This window comes from Gallus gallus, chromosome 15 (genome assembly GCF_016699485.2).
Source record: "Gallus gallus isolate bGalGal1 chromosome 15, bGalGal1.mat.broiler.GRCg7b, whole genome shotgun sequence".
Classification (NCBI taxonomy): domain Eukaryota; kingdom Metazoa; phylum Chordata; class Aves; order Galliformes; family Phasianidae; genus Gallus; species Gallus gallus.
This window is the reverse complement of record NC_052546.1, coordinates 2,291,770-2,310,304: the sequence shown is the minus strand read 5'-3', so window position 1 is coordinate 2,310,304 and position 18,535 is coordinate 2,291,770. Positions and strand designations below refer to the sequence as shown.

Below are 18,535 nucleotides of genomic sequence, written 5' to 3'. Positions count from 1 at the left end.
ACATTATGTTTGTCCTTGGGTTATTTTTCACTGGTAGATCCTAGGAAGAGCAAAGGATAGTTCTGTATGGACAGATTGCCCTGAAAATGAAAAAAAGAAGAAGAGATCAGCACTTCGAAATATATTTTTTGTGATATAAATTACTAGGGGAATGCTTTCTAGTGGTTAAAGATTTTCATTCCACCTGGAGTTTCTAGTTTTCTCCTCAGCATTATTTTATTGTGTTTAAGGAGGAAAGAACTTAGCATATACACACTCTCACTTTCTCTGTCTGCTGCTCCCTGGATCTGCAGCCCATTTCTCTCTGGCTGCAGCTGAACTGTAATAATGAAACTTCCTTTTGTTCTTGAAGCCGACTGCTGGGAGTAATGGAGGAGCACTGAGGTCAGCAGAGAATCAACTAATGCATAAAGGACTGAGCACACAAGCTCTCTTCAGAAAAACTAAGGTGATGAGGCGTAAGAAAGTCTGAAGTGAGGTTCTGCATACTGCAGATCCCCACAGAGAGAATTTCACCCAGTTGAAATCAGTGTTAAACTACATTTGAAATTGAGCCAAATATGGAGTCATTCTGCATTTACCCTGGCAGCTTGCAGGTTGCTGTCTAGCCAAACTTCTAAGGAGGTTGTTGAAGCATTGACACTGGAGCTCAGATTGCTTTGCAATAATGTTATTGCATTCAGGTCTCTGCTACTGCTAAGTCTGCTTTTATGAGTAGACCAGAAGGTATGATGTAATGGAGCAGAATTACAGCTTATGGCCAGCAGCAGTGCCCATCACTGTAGAAGGAAGGAAACAGAAGCCACACCCACAAACACAACTTAAGTTTAAATAAAAATCTGTGCGATACGAAGGTGCTCTTCTGTGAATGACCCTCCCCTCCTTTCACTCTAGAGAAATGAATTGCTAATGCCCTTGGGAAAATTTGTTTAAATTGATTTCTACATGAGTGACTAGTTTTAACAGAGACCCATATTTTCAGTCCAACTTCTAATACAAAAGAAAAACCCCTACAGCTAGTCTTCCATAGCCTATATGTTCCTTCAAAATTCTGCAGGAAATACAGATTGCCAGATTAGATGCTCCTGGTCCACATCTACTACACCTATGATGGGGTCCTGAAACATTCTTCCAAACCTCCTCCTACATCAAGACCTCATCACTCTCTTTTAACCTGACAGTCCCCATTGTCCCAGCAGTGGGAACCCCTGGCCAATGGCAGCAACACCTGCAAGCCCCAAGTAAAATGTGCTCTGGCAGATCTGTCAGCCCTTTGCTACCCATGCTATCAGACTTTCCATCCTTCATTAATAAACTGCCTGGGTTTTTTGGCACCTTCTGTCCCTTTTTTGTCATTTTAAGTCCTACCAACTCTCCCTTCCCAGTACTAAAACCAAGCACTTCTAAATTCAGCAAAAAAATCTAGCTCAAAATCATTGCCTGCAAACCCCCGAAGCTCACCTCTAAACCTACTCCCAGCCCTCCCTAGGGCCAAACTGATCCTATGCGCCTGGCACCAAATCTAAGCTGCTTGTCTGTCTTCTGGCAAAGGCACATAGGGGCTGACTCCTTCTTTCACTATTTCTCTTCATTTCTCATGACTTCAAAAATGCAGAGAAGTTCATTGCCATTACCAGCTGCGAAGGAACATGAATTACTTCCGAGCAAGAGAAAGGCGTGGGTGGAACAGTGGGAAGCATCCTGTTCTCTAATGGATATTTCCATTCAGCTGCTGAATCAGGGAACACTTTCAGATTAGTGTTGTCACTGTTTGGAACACACATCTTAAATGCTATTGATTTTTAAGATGAGTTAATTTCTGCAATCCTTTGCCATTTACAGTGTTTCAGATGAAGCCATCATCAGCTTTCTGGTGGCATTTGGAAAGACATGTTCTGGAGAGCTCGGAAGGAACATGTGAAAGAAGGGAAAGAGGGCCATCTTGCCTTCTCTGATCATTGTTCAGCTACTATTGGGGAACACAAGCCATTAACCCATCTCTGTAGCTTGTTTTTTTTTTTTTTTCCCCCCCAAACTGAGCTGCACAGCCAGATTCTCCCAATTGCCATCCATAAGGTTCTTTTTTAATGTGCAGTACTCACTGACCTTCAAATGTCTACGCATTAGAGACAAGGTTAGCACACATTCTCTTGCCTCGTGAGCAAGGTAGCTGAAGCACAGGCATTGCCTGGTGTCAGAACAATCTGCAAGCACCATTTATTTGCTTTGCAGAGCAAAGGAGTCAGGCTGTCCTGACACTGAAGGCAAATACGTTTTTAGTTCTGTGCTATGGGCAAACTGTTAGAAGTCAAGGTGAAGAGCAGGAAGTTGAATACAAAGTCTTTCTGTACCACACATTTCTATCTGACACTTTACAAAAGGGCTGTGAAGCAGGCACTGTGATGCAGTGCTGCCTCTGTTAATGGATGTTCTGGCCAGGCTCTGATTCTACAACATGGACTATAAGCCTCCCAGATCTGATCTGCATTTCAACAGAAATGACTGTGTTGAGAGATCAACTAAAGCAAGACAGTTTCAAGACTACTGGCAGCCTTAACTCCAGCATGTTCTCAGACGGTTGCATCACCTGGTCACGTCTGTGTTTCTCATGCAGTTGGACATGTGCCCACTCCCAGCATCATCTTCTCTAGGATCAGGAGTTCAGCAAGAGGATTTGCTGTTCGCAAGCTTACTTACAACTTAGCCTGATCCAGGACAGATGGAGTTCAGCATCTTTTTGAATCAGCCACTCTACATGTCAGTGTGCCCAAGCCAATACAGCTGCTGATGGCAGCACATATCAGCAGGTTATTTTAACCTAACTGGACATGTGAAAGGGTCTGACAAGGAACTGTGCTCTCAGATAATTTCCTCAAAGTCTGGTGTTTCACTGAGCTGATGGTTAGATCACAGTTTGAACAGGAGCAACACATTCAGAAGAGATCATTTACAGGTGACCTATAATGGAAACAACACAGCCACTTCCCATAGGCACGAGCAGAGCATGCAAGGTAGTTCACAGCTTCCCTGCAAAGCTTTTTGTACATACTACCTAAAGGCTATGTCTTGCATCACACTGATTGGAAATGTGCTAAGACATAGCTTTTCTTCTCAAGGTACCAAAAACCCACATAATACCATGATTTTTCTTCCAGGTGGAAGAGATAACAAGAATCAGAAGCCAGGTTTTAGTTATACATACACACAAAAACACATGGTGTGCATGCACACATCCCTGTAAAACAGTCTCTTACAGCCCAAAATTGAAAGATTAGTTCAGGCTTTCTTTAGCATGGCACTGACTTCTGACATTCTTTTTGTAGGTGTTATTGTACACTCAGGATTTGCTGCTAGCAAAAACTGCCAAAAAGCCTTATTCTCTAACTCTCTGCATTGCTTCCTTTCTCAATTGCTGCCAATCCTTCTTCCACACAGGACAGGAACACCTCAGCCAACACCTACAGCACAACCTCAGAGAGCCAAAGGAAAGGCTCTTGCAAGCAGGTAAAGGATCAGAAAGATTCAGAAAAAAATTCACACAAAATATACCTCCACACAGAGGGCTTTCTGCCAGCAGCCACCCCCCCCCCCCCCACTTATACCAGAAAACATCTTGCTTGAATCAAGTTGGAAAAAGATGATTAATCTGGCATCTAGATAGTGATCTGTACAGACCTTTTAGGACACTTAGCTTTCTCGAAGTATCTACTACAGAGACGACTTGATTTATGGCTTCATTGACACTGCATTACAGCATTACACCAGTGGGTGACAGTGACAAGGCAGCACCAGAGCTGCCTCGCTCCAGAGGCAGGATCAATCATGCCCAATTACAAAAGGAAGAAATGGGCCATGTGCACAGTAATATGAAGGCACACAGGAAAAATAAATATCTGCAAAGCCAGCAAATCCTCCATTCTCTTGTTCAAGACCATGCCCAAAAGGCACCTTAATGATGCAAGAGTTAACAACGTTATAATACCCTGTGCTAAATTTATGTTTAATAGTAATTTTTGGTGATGAACCAGTGACACTACAGAGATCTCAGTGACCCAAAGGCATCAAGCAGAAAAAAAAGAAAAAAAAAAATCACATTAACACAGACCAAAAGACACAGCTATAAGCAGCTGGAAAATTGTTTTTACTTCAGACCAGAGTAGCTCTCAAGTTATTAGTAACAGTAACAACCTTGTGTTATGTTATCTCAAATGCCCAAATTTTAGGCTCTTGCCTGAGTTCTTCACTGAACTAGTAGTGAGATTAGTCGATGCTATATTCACCTACAAATGAAAATTCCAATTATAAAGACCCAACTGGATTCCACCTCACTAAATTCAGCATGCACCAGCAATAGTATGAATCAGCATTGAGTCCTCAAAAATTGTGTAATGAAATCTCTGGCATTTTGTTCTGGAGTCAGTGATAGCTTATAACTGTCACCCTGTAGCAGATATGTCAGCATTGTTTCGCCTAACATTTCATTTTTGCAGTAAGCATAGTTAGCCAACGAGAACTGTAAATTGATCTGTGCTTATCATCTCTTGGTTATTGTAAAAATCAAGTCCTTTTGAAATGGTGCCATCTGCATTCTGCAAGATAAAATTGAACCTGAACTTGTAGGCTTGATCATATTACTTTGAATGCAGTATCAATTGCTGCTAATTTTATCATGTTTTGAGATGTTTGCTTGCTTGCTGGCTGGCTGTCACTTTGACAAATAGGAGCCAGCAGGTATCTGAAGGAAAAATGATATTTATATTTGAAAAAGCACATTGGTAAATTTTCAGATGAACACCCCATCCTCTTTGCAAAACATTGTAGGGGCAAGTAGGTTTGATGAGCTTCACCCTCAAGCAGTTGGTCAGTTCAGAAATCTGGGGATTTAAGACTGCATCTTCTACCGGTTGCTGCTATTCAGGTGAGCTCGGCCCCTGTGTGAGCAGTAGCTGTCACTATGGGTTTCAAAAGCACTCTATTGCAAAGGCCTTGAGACAGTCACTCCATTGCATCAAGATGTGACCATCCAAACACAGAGTTACAGACAACAAATAAAGACGGTCCCAAGAAGCAGTGCATCAAACCACACTTCAGCATCAGATGGACACTGAAGCCACCCACCTCCCTGTCCAGCTGTCTGACAGCAGCAGCACGCAGCACCAGTGGGAACCCCATGGACGTTCAGGCTGCGTACACAGGTGCACAGCCACATTTCCCATGGTTTTGGCTTGTGTTGCCTTCTCCTGTAACAGTTGCTTTCTGGCAAAGGAAATACTGGTGGGAGAGATGCAAGCACACTGGCTGTGATTTGCAGGCAGTGAAGGGGGGCAAGGTGAGTGATACAGTCTGTTCTTTCTTCTTCTACATGATATTTCTACCAAACCACTTGAGATCCAATCACCCTTAAGGTTTACAAAACTTGCTTTCACATCCAGTATTTCAGCTTTTGCTTCATGATAACTTAATTTTAATGGTAAAAGAGAGAAAAGACCAAATATTTTTGATCTTGCACTTAATGAAAAATAATATTTAAGGCAAAAATTACATGGAGTTTGCTTATTCATACTCACTCTATTAGGGATTTACTATGTAAACAATTTTCCCTGTTCTGTTCTCTACCTAAGGATAGCCTTAACAGATTTGAAAGGATTGATCATCAAATATTTTGGACAGCTGCCTAAAACCAAGATATCTTTGAAACTGAATTAAGTGGAAAAGCAGCCTATCAGGGATTTTAAAATAAAGTCCAGTTTCATAAAAAAAATTGTCACTCCAGATCACAGAAATAGCCCATTGCCCCCTTGTTTAATATTTCCAAGCCACTTATCCAGTTTAGACTTCTTCATATAAAGATGTGCACCTATAAGTCCACATACATAGACTACAAATCTATGTGGACTATAAAACATGTGGCAGATTGTAGTACCTCTAGATGCAAAAGTCTGTTTACAAAATACAGAGCTTTCATTATATTTTGGATCTTTCTGAGACATACTGACCCTGGTAATACTGCCTGGTATTACAGAGTATTTTTCAATGCCAATTACAGGGCCATGGGTTCCTTCTGAAGCACGCATCTCATTCCTCATTAAAGCATGTTCCTATCTTCACAAGCTCAAAAGAACAGATCCTTTTACTCCTCACTGCACCCTGCTCCTGTCTCCCAATCCCTAATATAAAGCAGAAATGTTAACAAGATTTCAAGATTTAGCTTTCGGAAACAGAACAGAAAAAGCATAATCCTTCTTAGCCAAGTGATGCCAGCCCAGAGAGGGCAGTCCATTTTGTGCAGCTCTGAGCACTGAGCTATCTGGTATGCATTATTTTACCTGATGTCCATTACCAGGATTGAATATTTCTCAATACTTAGACGTAGATCCCTATATAGAGCAAATCTAGAAGATACAACTCATTATGTCCAGTACCAGGACAGATCTACACTGCCCTCATTTCCATATTTACTACCAGGATAAAACACCAACATGAAAGTTAGATGAGATTGTTTATCATCAAAACTCATCTGTCTCACAATTTAAGCCAATGCGTAGCAGCTTATCCTAGCATACAGTTAATTGCACTTTATCCTCAGTAATAACTGGGCTTTTGCTCTCATTCTTTTCTCCCCTTCTTTAAAACAGAAAATATTGCCTACTTTTCTATTTGCTCAAAGACTTTTTATAAATAATCAGGCTGGTTCACTAGAATTCTGAATTCTCTAAGCAGAACTTTAAAATGAGAGAATAAACTACTGTATTCTCTATTTCAAATAGAGATTCAGAAATGCCTAAATCAGGCAGAACTTTAAGCATAAATTTGTAAGTCAAGATGTTCTCAAGAGGAAGGAAAAAGATCTAAAAACATTTAAATGCCCACTATAGTTGTACTGGTAAGCATTAATCATGCAAAATTCAGCAGTAATTAGCTCTTGAAAGCAACCATTTCTGGGCAGAAGTTGCCCTTATTTAAGTAGGAAAGGTCAGCATAGACACGCACAATTATCTGCCATTCCAGCAGTGCTGATGGAGAAGGGCAATCAGTTGTCCCCTGGGTGGACAGAGGGATGGGACAGAAGGACCCAGAATGCAGCCCTATGCCTCCACTGGAATCCTGTCTGGGTCTCAATTTTGCTCTTTGCTGCCTCTTCTTTTCACCTCAGTCATATTTAATTCTCTTGACACCCGAAATCCATCGCAGGCTATGCAACACTGAGATATTGCAGCAATGGCTAACAGCTGTCATCAATTCTTCACTCAGAAAGGTGCATTAATGTAATTACTACATAACACAGACCAGGTAACATAACTATCTCATTCTACCACAAAAGTCAGTCTTTTCTTCAACCACAAACTCCATGCATCAAGGTATCAAATAGGAGATGGTACAACTGTAACATAAAATAATAATTTGATCAGCAACAACGCAGTTTTGCTGGGTTTATTTATATGTGCAACCATTTCCTTTGCTAACACCATAGAAATTATGACTCTTGAGTTCTCCTAAGTTTTGACACAAGAAAAGGCTTAAGATATATGTAAAAAATCAGACTCATCTGATGATATAATTACCTCCTCTGATATTCCTAATTCTAATGAACCATCTTACAGACATCTTTTACTACAGCTATCCAGTTTCTTAACATAGAGAGCAATGCCAGTAGCTAACTGTTAGTAACTGCACATAGTTACTTCCAAAGTAAAAGGAGAGCAGTGTAACTGGTCACAGAGCAAAAATACCAGCCAGCTATATTCCTGTTTACTCTCAAGTCACTTAGCATCTGCTATAATTCTTGTTGTACAGCTTTCAAAGTGGTGCATACAACCAGAGCTTCTGGGCTAACATCAGGCAGCGGCTGTTGTCAGCAAGGCCAGCAGCTGCCCCACGTACGAAGTTCTTGGAAAAGTGAATGCAGACATGTCATCCCACCATGGATCACCCTCTGTGACCAGGCTGGTAGAAACAGGGACATGGCAGCAAAGAGCTCAGTTATGGCAGGGAATATGAAGCAGAATGAAGGCTTTAAAAGGGAGGAAAGAGAGGAGAAAACAAAACATCAGACTTTAAAAATAGTTAGGGAGAAGGGAGGGAAAAGTGCACTAAATGTAGGGCTTTGAAAAAGGAGTAAATTGCATAGAAAAACAACAGGAAAATGCATATCAGAAGAATAAAAAAAAAGAAAGCAGAAGCAAAGGGAAAAAAGATGAGTACCAAAAAGAATTAAGGGGCTTAGAGTGATAGCTTTATTATTCTCCAAAAGCCCCTTCAGTACTAATAACAAGAGAGATTAAAGGTATTTCTTTCAGCAATCAAATTTAAAGATATATTTCCTCTTACTGGATCTCATTCCAAATTTAATTTCAGCAAACATTAAATCCAGACCAGGGAAGACTTTCATATGGGCTAAAACTGGGTCAAAGTCTGAAACAAGCATCAGAAAGCAGTATGCTGAACGAAGTATCACAGCATAAGGATGTCTCTGTTTTCTTATTTGCTTTTTAATAAGAAATAGACTTTGAATGGTTAAAATAAAGATGACATGTTCTACCTTTCCTGCATTTAACCCCTTTCTAAGATGTCTTGAGTGGCTTCCACTCAACTCAGAAAGTGCCACTGAAGGCTTCAATACAATCAAAATTTCTATCATAGCAGGACTCTGTCTGCCTTTATGAAGATCTTGGGTGGTAGCTGCTCTCCTACACACACTTCCTTACATATTTGGTTGATTACCACCTCTCAGCACCAGAGGTAGAAGAATACACAAGTGACTCTCTCAAAGTGTACCTAGCAACTCAGTGTAAATGCAGCTCCTGCAAGAGACAGCTACAGTTGTTTTTCACCAGAGAAACTTATCAACATTAAGCAACAATATTGACCAAACACTTGTTTCTATGATGTGGGAAACTTTGATACAGAAAAGCATTTTTTCCTAATTAGAAAAAGGATCACCTTCAAGATAAACAGTATTATTCTATATTAAAACACAGTTGTATAAATGTTCTAAAGGAAATGGAGGCTCCAAGAGCCCTGGATAGAAATTGCCAAATTAAGTTCCCATGGCTTAGGGAATATGGTAAGGTTGAAAAGGAGTCTGACAAGCAGCACTGGAAATCCCAGCCCCATCCTTGGGGTTCTCAGGATTTCCACTATTTTACAGTGGAGGAGTCTCCAAGGCCAACACATGACCCAAAAGTCTTCTAAGTTTTGGCTACAGTCTCATGTGGAACCACAACAAAGATCTCCAGCTAGTGCCTTTCAAAGCAATGTTTTTTCAATACTCATCTCCTAGTACACATCTTCACCTTTCTGCATTGTTGCTCATGTCAAATGGAGTTCACTGAATGATGCTAACAAGCAATTACAGCTCTGCAATAAAAAGACTACTCACATGAGAAAGGGTTCTGTACCCTGACTCTACTCCATGCACTGTGCGTGGCAGGCTGGCCTTCCATCAGCTTGTGTGGGCTTTGCATTCATCCTTCTGCAATAACAGCTGCTTTGATCTTGCTTGTCTTAAACATAGAGCCTCAAGTTTAAAGTGTCACCAGCCCAGGTATTTATTTAAAAGGCTCTCTCTGAACTTGGCTGTGGAGTAGATTATTAAACTTCTTGGCTAAGTTACAACTCTCTGATCTGAGACCACTCTGAGTTACAGGAAGCCTCAAAGCCTCCCAGAGAGCAATATGTAATAAAGGCAGGAAGGATGGAAGATCACAGAGGCAAGTTGTAGTTCTCTGTGACCATAACAGAAATCCAAATTAAACTAGAAAGCCTGGCAGACATTGAGGCTCCTCCCCAATGGTTTGGGCTGCACAGCCTCAGGCACTCAGGACACAGTGTGTTCCCAGCAAGCAGCCAGCCATTTGCTCAAGGAACCAGAAGGAGCAACTCCAAAGGAATGGGGGGGGGAGAATGAGCTGTAATAAAACTCCCTCAAAAACATTAGTGGTAACCACAAATGTTACTGAAATACAAATTTCCCCTCCCTCAAGCATATGTAATATATTGATAACTGAAAAACAAAGCCTTATTTGAGGACTGAATTGGTGGGGGAACACAAAATAAGACCATTAGGAGAAAAGCATGATTAAAATGAAGGACTTCAGATCCATACATCCATACCATCACTTTGTTATATGGTACTGTGTGTCGTCACTGTAGCTAATAGCAGAACTTGAGCCTTCTGTGCATAAAAAACAAATATATATTGAGGTTATTAAGGGATTTCTCTGTATTCAGGTGTGCATCACTTGAATCCCAATGCCACTGGGACCTGAAGTAGTTGCTGTATGACTGTTTTCAGCTCAATAACTTGCCAGCCATTTATACAGTATTCTGAACTCAAAAATATATTGATATCAAAAAGGCAAGGTAGCTCAGCCTGCTTCAGCCCCTACTTTTGCTTTCCTTTCTCTCGGACTTCTTACATTTTACTGTGGAACAGCAAGATTTGTAGAGCTCCATTCTTTGTTAAATTTCCCTCGAATTTCATGTTCCAGTTAGCATTACTTTAACAATATTTGAGGCATTTGTACAGTAATTTCACCCAGAGAGAGAAATCCAATTTGTAATTCCTGATTGTACTAATGCTGAACAGTCCTTGGAATTTTCCATCTCATCACTACAAGAAAAAGGACTGATTTCTGATGCATGAGGGTGAGGTGGTAAAGTTATCGTTCTACAGATCTGAGCAACTGTGTAAGTCATATTTCATTCTCAGCTTTTTCACTGGGAGATAGTTCCCTTTCATCTTTCTAAAGTTTTCAAGTATATAATTTTGTTGTTTTGTTGTTGTTTTGTTGTTGATTTTTTTAGGTTTTGTTATGAATCATCAATAGCATGTCTTAGTCTTCACCAGACATGGAATCACAAATTCTTCCTCTGGGCTCAGCTACTGGATATATGGCACTGCTTACAAGAAACATCCCACGCCAAAGGCTCCCTGCACACTGCCTGTGCTTCACGAACCTCCTAGACATAGGACTTGGGAAAGGAAAGCCCAGAGAGTTGGCAGGATACAAACAACAACCTGACCCTTCTCCACTCAGTGGCTGTTACCCGAATGGCTACTGTCCTTGGAGAGAATAATTTTAGAAGACAAACTCCTGAAGCCACAGAAAGAACAGCCATTACTGAAGAGCATAGGCCAGTCAATAACATTACTAGCTTATATATTAAACAAATTTAGTGCCAAACTCTCATGCTTATCACATGAACGTGCTCATATTCATTAATAGAAACTTGTCAATTCCCTGAAGTACATGCTGGGATAATAGAACAAATGCATCTGTACCAACAGTCATTGGTAAATGGCTAATCAATCCTTCAGTGCTTCTTAATTAGCAACTGCAGGAGACCGTTTTAATTGGCATCTGATACTTGGTTTGAACAGACAAACAAATTGCCACTCAGCCTTTTATCGGCAGCCAACCTCCTCCCTCCCCCTCCCATATTAACTTAACTCTGGCTCCTGAAGAACGTTGCTGTAGACCAGACTAAATTACCAGCTCCCTACCACAGACCAGCCTGGCACTCTGAAGCATTTTATCATGATTTCAGTGCTGATGTTGCATTGAAACACTGCATATGCTCTGCTGATTGCTCAATATGGTTTATATTAATACAAGTTGTAGGCTGTCACTGTTCAGAAAGTAGGTAGTTACAAAGAATGTATTGGTTACTTTATAAATGGAATAATTTATTATCGAACAAGCAAGTTCAACTAGCACTATAAAGTCAATTTATAATTTTTATGCCCTTCATCTGAGCTGAAAAATGGTTTTGTTCTCTACTGTTTTCTGAGTAGACCTCTTGGACAGAAAAAGGGGGAATAAAGCTTTTAAAATTGCATTTTGGTCAGCAGTGCACTCTGGAAATCAAGATTGAAGATGACAGTTTTCAGATGCATAAGTTATGCTTACTTTGTTTTATGGACCTAAGGCCACCACAGTGTCAGGCATTCCATTGTGAAAGAAAACCATCCAAAGGTTAAAGAAAGAAATATACTTTGACAGAGTCAGCCAAAAACCTTAGCTGATTTGCATTAGCTGAAAAGCTAGTCCAGTTTTGTTTACTCCTTCAAATCATTGATTCACAAAGGCATGTAGCTGGTGGTTATTAAAAGTTTCAAGAGAAACGGCAGTTTTGGAGGAAGAAAAGTAAAACATGAGGTACTAAGATCTTCTGAGGTTGTGCCTGTAATTGCTATGCAAGACACAAAACACACATCTTCCCAGTAGCACAAAATCCAATTAATACAGTTCTGGGAAGACTCAGTGCTCTAGCTCTGACGATGATTTAAAGGTGTAATGACAGATTGTGAGTTAGCTTCTCCTAACACCCCTAAAAGCCTTGTTAATACCAACAAGATTTACTTGCATGTGTCCATCTGGTCAAGCTAGAAAGACAGTTCATCATCCCTTCTGGCAGGTGCATCTGGGATGCACACTGCATTACCATATCAGTGGGAAGGAGGACAGCCCAGCTATCTGGCAAGAGAGCCCATTCCAGTAACATTCCACATCCTAGCACCTCAGAAAAATACACTGCTATCAGGACCTGCCAGCTGCTTGCTGACCTATGCATCAGGGTCACTGGACTGCGGTGACCAAAGGCAAACCCAGCCTGCCCCAGTTGCAGCTCCCTTTGCAGTACCGTGCATTTTCAAAACTGTAGTATACTTACTGTGGTAACAAAGCTTTCTCCTGCCCCACATAACATATCACAATATGGGTTTTTTTGCATACAGCTACAAAAACCAAAGTACTAACTGAAGTTCAAGAAGTGAAGGAAGAAGTACACACGTGGAAAACCAACCACTGAAAGTAGTGGCAGATAATATGCTCACACAGAAGTAGAAGCTTTGCAGGATCATTTATCACCCATGACAGTGGCTTGCAATATAAAAAGTTCAGATTTTGCAGAAAGAAAGCAATGCTGATGCTTTACAAACAGTAGGATGACAGCTTTCTAGGAGTGCTATCAGTGCCCTACCTATGAAATTAGCACAAACACACATAGGATAGAGGCTTACAAATAGTAATGCACAAAAGAAACGAAGGAAGATGCTCATATGAATAAGCTAAGCACCATCTTTTCCTTTTCTACTATCAGTGTACTCTTCATTTTCAAATCTACTATGTCCACAGATTTTTTCACTTAAAGAATATCCTACTGGAAACAACTTATACATCTGCCTGTATCTGTTTCAAGGGTAAATACGTCTTCTAATTCCAATCTGGAAGCAGAAGACTTGTAGCTGAAAGCAGAAAAGTTGGGGTTGGGAAGTGCTGCTGTCTTATCCAGGGAAGCTACCTTGAACTAAAACTCAAATAGACAACACCATTGCTGACATCTCACATTTTCTCTTTATGTACAGCCAAGAGGACAAAAAGGAATGCTTACAAAAGTCACCCAGCTCAGGAGCACTGGCCATAAGAGAAAAATGAGTCCATTAAAAGGAAATGCCTACAAAACATTACCTAACATGCTTGGTAAAGAGTGGTGATTAGTCAAATCCCTTAAATCACACAGACATTTCTGCTGAAACACATTCAGCTTGGCTCCCTGCTGAGCAACACAGGTCTCTCCCAGTGCCCTCATCACCCTGCTGTTTTCTGCTCACTGTTTCACTGACTAAATCCAGAGCAAGGGGAATCTGCCTCCATTTGGTGAGATGCTCTCTGGCTCTGACAGATAGAAGCCTTCCAGCAGAGGCCTTACTATTGCAGACACGTGTCTTCCAGCTCCAGCTGTCTTGCTGAAAACATAGCTGGAGTATGGCATTATATAATGAATCTCACTTCCAAACTTGAGCTTTGTATGCATCCTTTTCAAGGCAACTAAAGCTTTGCCTCTACACCTACGCTGTTTAGATGACATAGGAGCAGTAGTAAAACCAACACCTGAAGAGAGCTTTAAACAGATCTGAAAATGTAATTACTCCAAAACTGGGCAACGAACGGTGCCAACTCCTTCCCCATCAGATCAGTAACAGCACCACTTTTAGATTCAAGTATAAAAGTAATTTTCTTAGCCTAGCTTTCCCCCAGCAGCACACTGACAAAACTTCACAGCTCCTAGGGGAACGGTTGCAGTACTGTTGGAAGATGCAGCAATAGGATAATAGTTATACAATGCATACACGTCAGAGCTTTAGTCTGGGTACAACAGGCCAGGAGCTGGGAAGCTTCAACAAGGACCTGCTCAGAACAGACACTGAGTCCAGCTGAAGCCATGGACCAATTCAGCACCTGGAGAGGAGGCCTTCGCAACAGTACTCAAGACCTCAGCTATTTAGAATGAAGTCAGCTGTGGGTATACTGTGTATCTTCAATCTCACCTCTAAATATCACATTAAACATTAAAGAGTAGTGACAGGCAGACACTGCTCAGACACAGAGACATTTCAGCTTTGTAGTGCACTTTGCCCTGACAGTTTCATCCAGGAAAGATGGCAGACAGGGAACCTGGGAAAGCAATACTGAGCACAAAGCAAGATTTGTATGCCATGGAATTAGGGTATTTATAATTTAAACTTGTGCATACTTACAGCATCTGGCATTTGTTGTTACACTTTCAAGGTTTTTTTTTGTTTTTTTTTTTTTTTGTAAATGATTCCAAGGAGGTATTTATAGGGTGAAAAATAGTCTGAGGCCTGGGCTCCCCAAGGTATTTGAGCATTAATGAATTGCAGAACTACCAAGGGAAGGCTAGAAAACATTCCTCACCAAGTCTCAAAATAAAACCTGTTGAGAAACAAATGGGAACACCAAGACCTGAATATTACTATTTTCTACTCTAATTATGTACCTCAGAGATCTACATCCACGACTGCTAATTAGTAATAAACAATAATAGGACTTATGTGGACCTTAAAACCCAACGTTAAGTGGACATGATTTTTTTTTTTCCTTTTAATGTTTAGTTTCAAACTGACACCCACTGTAAAGATGAATTCAAAGTTTTCTAGAAGCACATGCTAGTCTGAAATAAACTGCAAAAGGAGAAATTGGAGCCACGGACAGAGCTACTCAACAGTAAAGTATTTCTAAATAAAGTACCTAAACATAGTGCCAGATGAATAAGTTTAATTTCTGCCATCCAGCTAAGCTAACAGACACTTTCATGTAACCCCTACCATTGGGAAATCCTTTTCTTCAAGCACTTGCCCGATGTGTAATTGCTTTGCAGCGATTAGCCACAGCAATCATTCACTTTTCAGATGATGATCCAAAAGTTATTAAAAAACACACACACACAATTAGCCTGTCTTAATTATATCTTCATCAAATGCAATCACAAAGGCTTGAAATTTCAGTTCAGCCACCTTGTGCCTCAAAGTAAATGTAACCCGTCAGACAAAATGTTTACCAAGCTGAATAGCCTGGAGTGGTGGAAAACCAGTGTCACATGAAAAATTGCGAGCCATGATGCTTCTAACAGCATTCCAAATGGTGGGGGAAAAGCAATCAAAATGCATTATTGGAGGAGGGTATTCACAGCTCCCTTCTACCTTTTTTAAAGAAATAAAAGCAATCACCACATGAGCAAAACAGATAAAGCTTGAATGGACAGGATTAATTAGAAAGCAAAATAGTAATGGAAAAGCTGCTGTGCTTTTTTTTTTCCTCTGTAATTTTCCATTCAGTAAGTGGCCACTTACAAAACAAAACACTCACAAAATCCTAGCTTGGGATGACACTTCCTTGTCTTTCTTTGAGTAATGAACCGATTTTCTTGTTCTGTGACGATAAGGCAACTTTTGACTATGAGAAATTTAGGAGAAAGTTTTCTATTATAGGTATAGGTCAGTCAGGGAACAGAAGCAGCAAATTGCTATATAGCAGCGATACAAACTTGCAGAATGTAAGTTTTCTTCATTCAGTTTCTGGAATTTCAAATGTTGATATCAAGAGTGAAGACTCGTTCATTCATTCATAGATAAAGGGAGTGATGGATCATGGGATGATGGGGTAAGAAAAAACAACTGAAACATTCCTCTTCCAGCACTTGTTTAAGTGGGGATGGGGAGGGAACGAGCCTGGCTGAGAGGCAGCGAAGGCAGTCTGTGCAAACTGATAAGCACTGAAACTTCACACCATGGAATATGAACTTGATGTTCCTCAAAACCAGTGGACATGGAGCAAATTTCTAAGTTCCCAAAATGCTAATGTTTCAAATGCTTCATCACCCACTCCTCCCAGGATAAGCAAGAGAATCTAAATTCCTCAAGAGTTTTGGTGTTTTATAGAAGCTCCTAGAAGCAAGTACCTGAGACAGTACCTAAAAAGAAAAATAAAACTTCCGACATATTTGCAGTTTCTTCCTGTTTTAGACTATTACGATCAAACATGCGGTTTCTGATTGTTTTATAATACAGACAGCAGAGACATTCTTTACACATTCTGCTACCAATAATCATTCTCAGCCACATGCCACTGATGCAGGGACAGCTAAACAGCTTTAAATACTGGTAATAAATTTTCACCTCTTTCCGTTCAGTTGGCTATCACACTTGACAACGACATTACATCACCACAGACAACTGGCTTCTCATTATCCAAAGAGTCACACTAATAAAACTGACCCTCTTCAGACTACATGGTTCTAGTATATATGATGTAGGCTTACTCCTCCCCTCCTTCCCTTGGATGTTGATTAAACGCTGTTTGTCTTTAAGAAACCGTTTATGAACCAACCAACAGCGAATTCACTTATGTTCTCATTCTTTCCAAGTGGTCTCATCTAAGCATAGGCAACCCTCCCACTCCTGCACATTTAATTTCTGGTATTCTTGTTAGGACATCATCCATTTTCTTCATAAATCTTGTACAATTAAATCCTTCCTTTCTCCTCAGAAATGATGGAGGAATTGCTACTTCTAGGGCAAGTGCTGCCTCACTTACTCAACTACATTACTTCATAGTTGCATCTTTCCAGTATATAATTATTTGAGAAATTAGACCCTACTCAGCAGCCAGGTTAGGAGTGACAAAAATCTCACTATCATACAGTGAAAGGTCTTTAACCCCCCCCAGTGCTGTGCCCATGTTCTTGACCCTTCCAAGAGTACTTTGAGAAAGCATATCAAATCACTAAGCCGCTCAAGCAACAAATAAATCAAAGATTTTATAGCATAGAAGGCAAGACTGTGAGTGACACCAGACTAAAGTGAGAAAGCTTATTAGGACTGAGCTGAGGAGTTGTGCTACAGTATCTCTGCCTCACAAGCATCAGTGCAATGTGATGGTTTGACACAGAGACGGGGAAGAATTCTCCAATGGTATCAAAGAAAGGCAGAAAATTGAATTCTCTGTCACTCAGCTGTAAATAGTCTAATGAAGTGACAATTTCCCCAAATAAAATAAAATAAAATAAATCACACTCCTAGCTCAACAAATACCATTAGACTGAAATCTGAAAGAAGCTTGTGAGCAAAAATAGTGAAATAATAATAATAAAATAATAATAAAAATCACCTTTTCCAGGAAAGCCCTTGCTTTTTCCAGGTACCCAAGGGCTGCATCTCAGTAGCACATCTCTTCTAGCAGAAGGGCTCTGTAGGGTCAGAAAGGATCATCCTACAGCCACTCCTTCTGCCACACTTAAGGTACAAGTTCCACATGGGGCAGCTTAGAGAAGCCTAATCACTAAGCATCCCAGAATAACTTCCAGGAGAGCATTGGCAGAGGCCAGATTTATACTCTCAACTAGGTGGGACTGATCATGTGTTCTGATAGGCATCTAGGTGAGGCTTGTTTTTCTAAATAAAGGAGGGGTTGCAGACAATGTTTGGTAAAGAGGTGGGGTTACTCAGACCTGTAGTAGCTCAGATGTATGAACAACCTGGGAGAAAGGCTGCACCTGCTTTCTAGCTCCCCCCTGATGCACAGTATGGATAAACAAACAAGCCTGTAGCCTCTAATAATAAAATGTGGCTGTTGCTCTAGCTCTTCCAGAGTTACAACTTAGAAGTCAGTGCAGCCTCTGCGTCTTCTGTAAGAAATCCATGCAACTTAGGCTTGTGGCATAGCCCTATTTTATATAGGTGAAGTTCCTACTATAAATTGTACCAGGTTAACTATGGAGTTTTGTTTCTAGAGTGTCTGTAACCTTTGGCAACACTGAAAGAAACAGTAAGTGAGAATGAGAATAGCAACACTGTATTTTCAAGTCAACTAAAAGAATTGTGCTGCATGTTTTTTCCACTGTCTCAATTCTTAACACCAAAATAGCTGCAACTACAAGCTTGAGTCCTATCTAAAAGAAGAGATGGGATCAAACACCTTTAATCAATTAGTAGAAATGCCTTTATCACTTGCTGTCATCTCTTATTGGAGAAAAATCAGTCTGAAATTTTATGATCCCATACTGCTTTTATACTATCAGCTCCACGCCTGTTACTGTCTGGTTTCTTTATATACAATGAAGATCTCAATGCAATTTATGAGTTTTTCTGTACGCTATCATTCATATCAATACAAATCAATGTGATTCTGATTAAGCCTAATGTCTCTGGTAGCAGTGACTGTTTTTTTTCATC

At 40.4% G+C, this 18,535-nt stretch overlaps 1 protein-coding gene across 8 annotated transcripts in view; it reads right to left on the bottom strand.

Annotated features, from left to right (window-relative positions):
- The window catches only part of GALNT9 (polypeptide N-acetylgalactosaminyltransferase 9), a 199,759-nt gene extending 182,094 nt beyond the window's left edge, over positions 1 to 17,665 (bottom strand). For 7 of the 8 annotated variants that reach the window (XM_025155562.3, XM_046901218.1, XM_046901221.1 and 4 more), the window contains exon 1: positions 9,380 to 9,479. The gene's annotated coding sequence lies outside the window, so the exon portion shown is untranslated. Of the gene's footprint in view, positions 1 to 9,379; positions 9,480 to 17,471 lie in introns of those variants that run through there. The other variant, XM_025155561.3, reaches the window with a different exon arrangement.
- Positions 17,666 to 18,535: the final 870 nt, after the last annotated feature.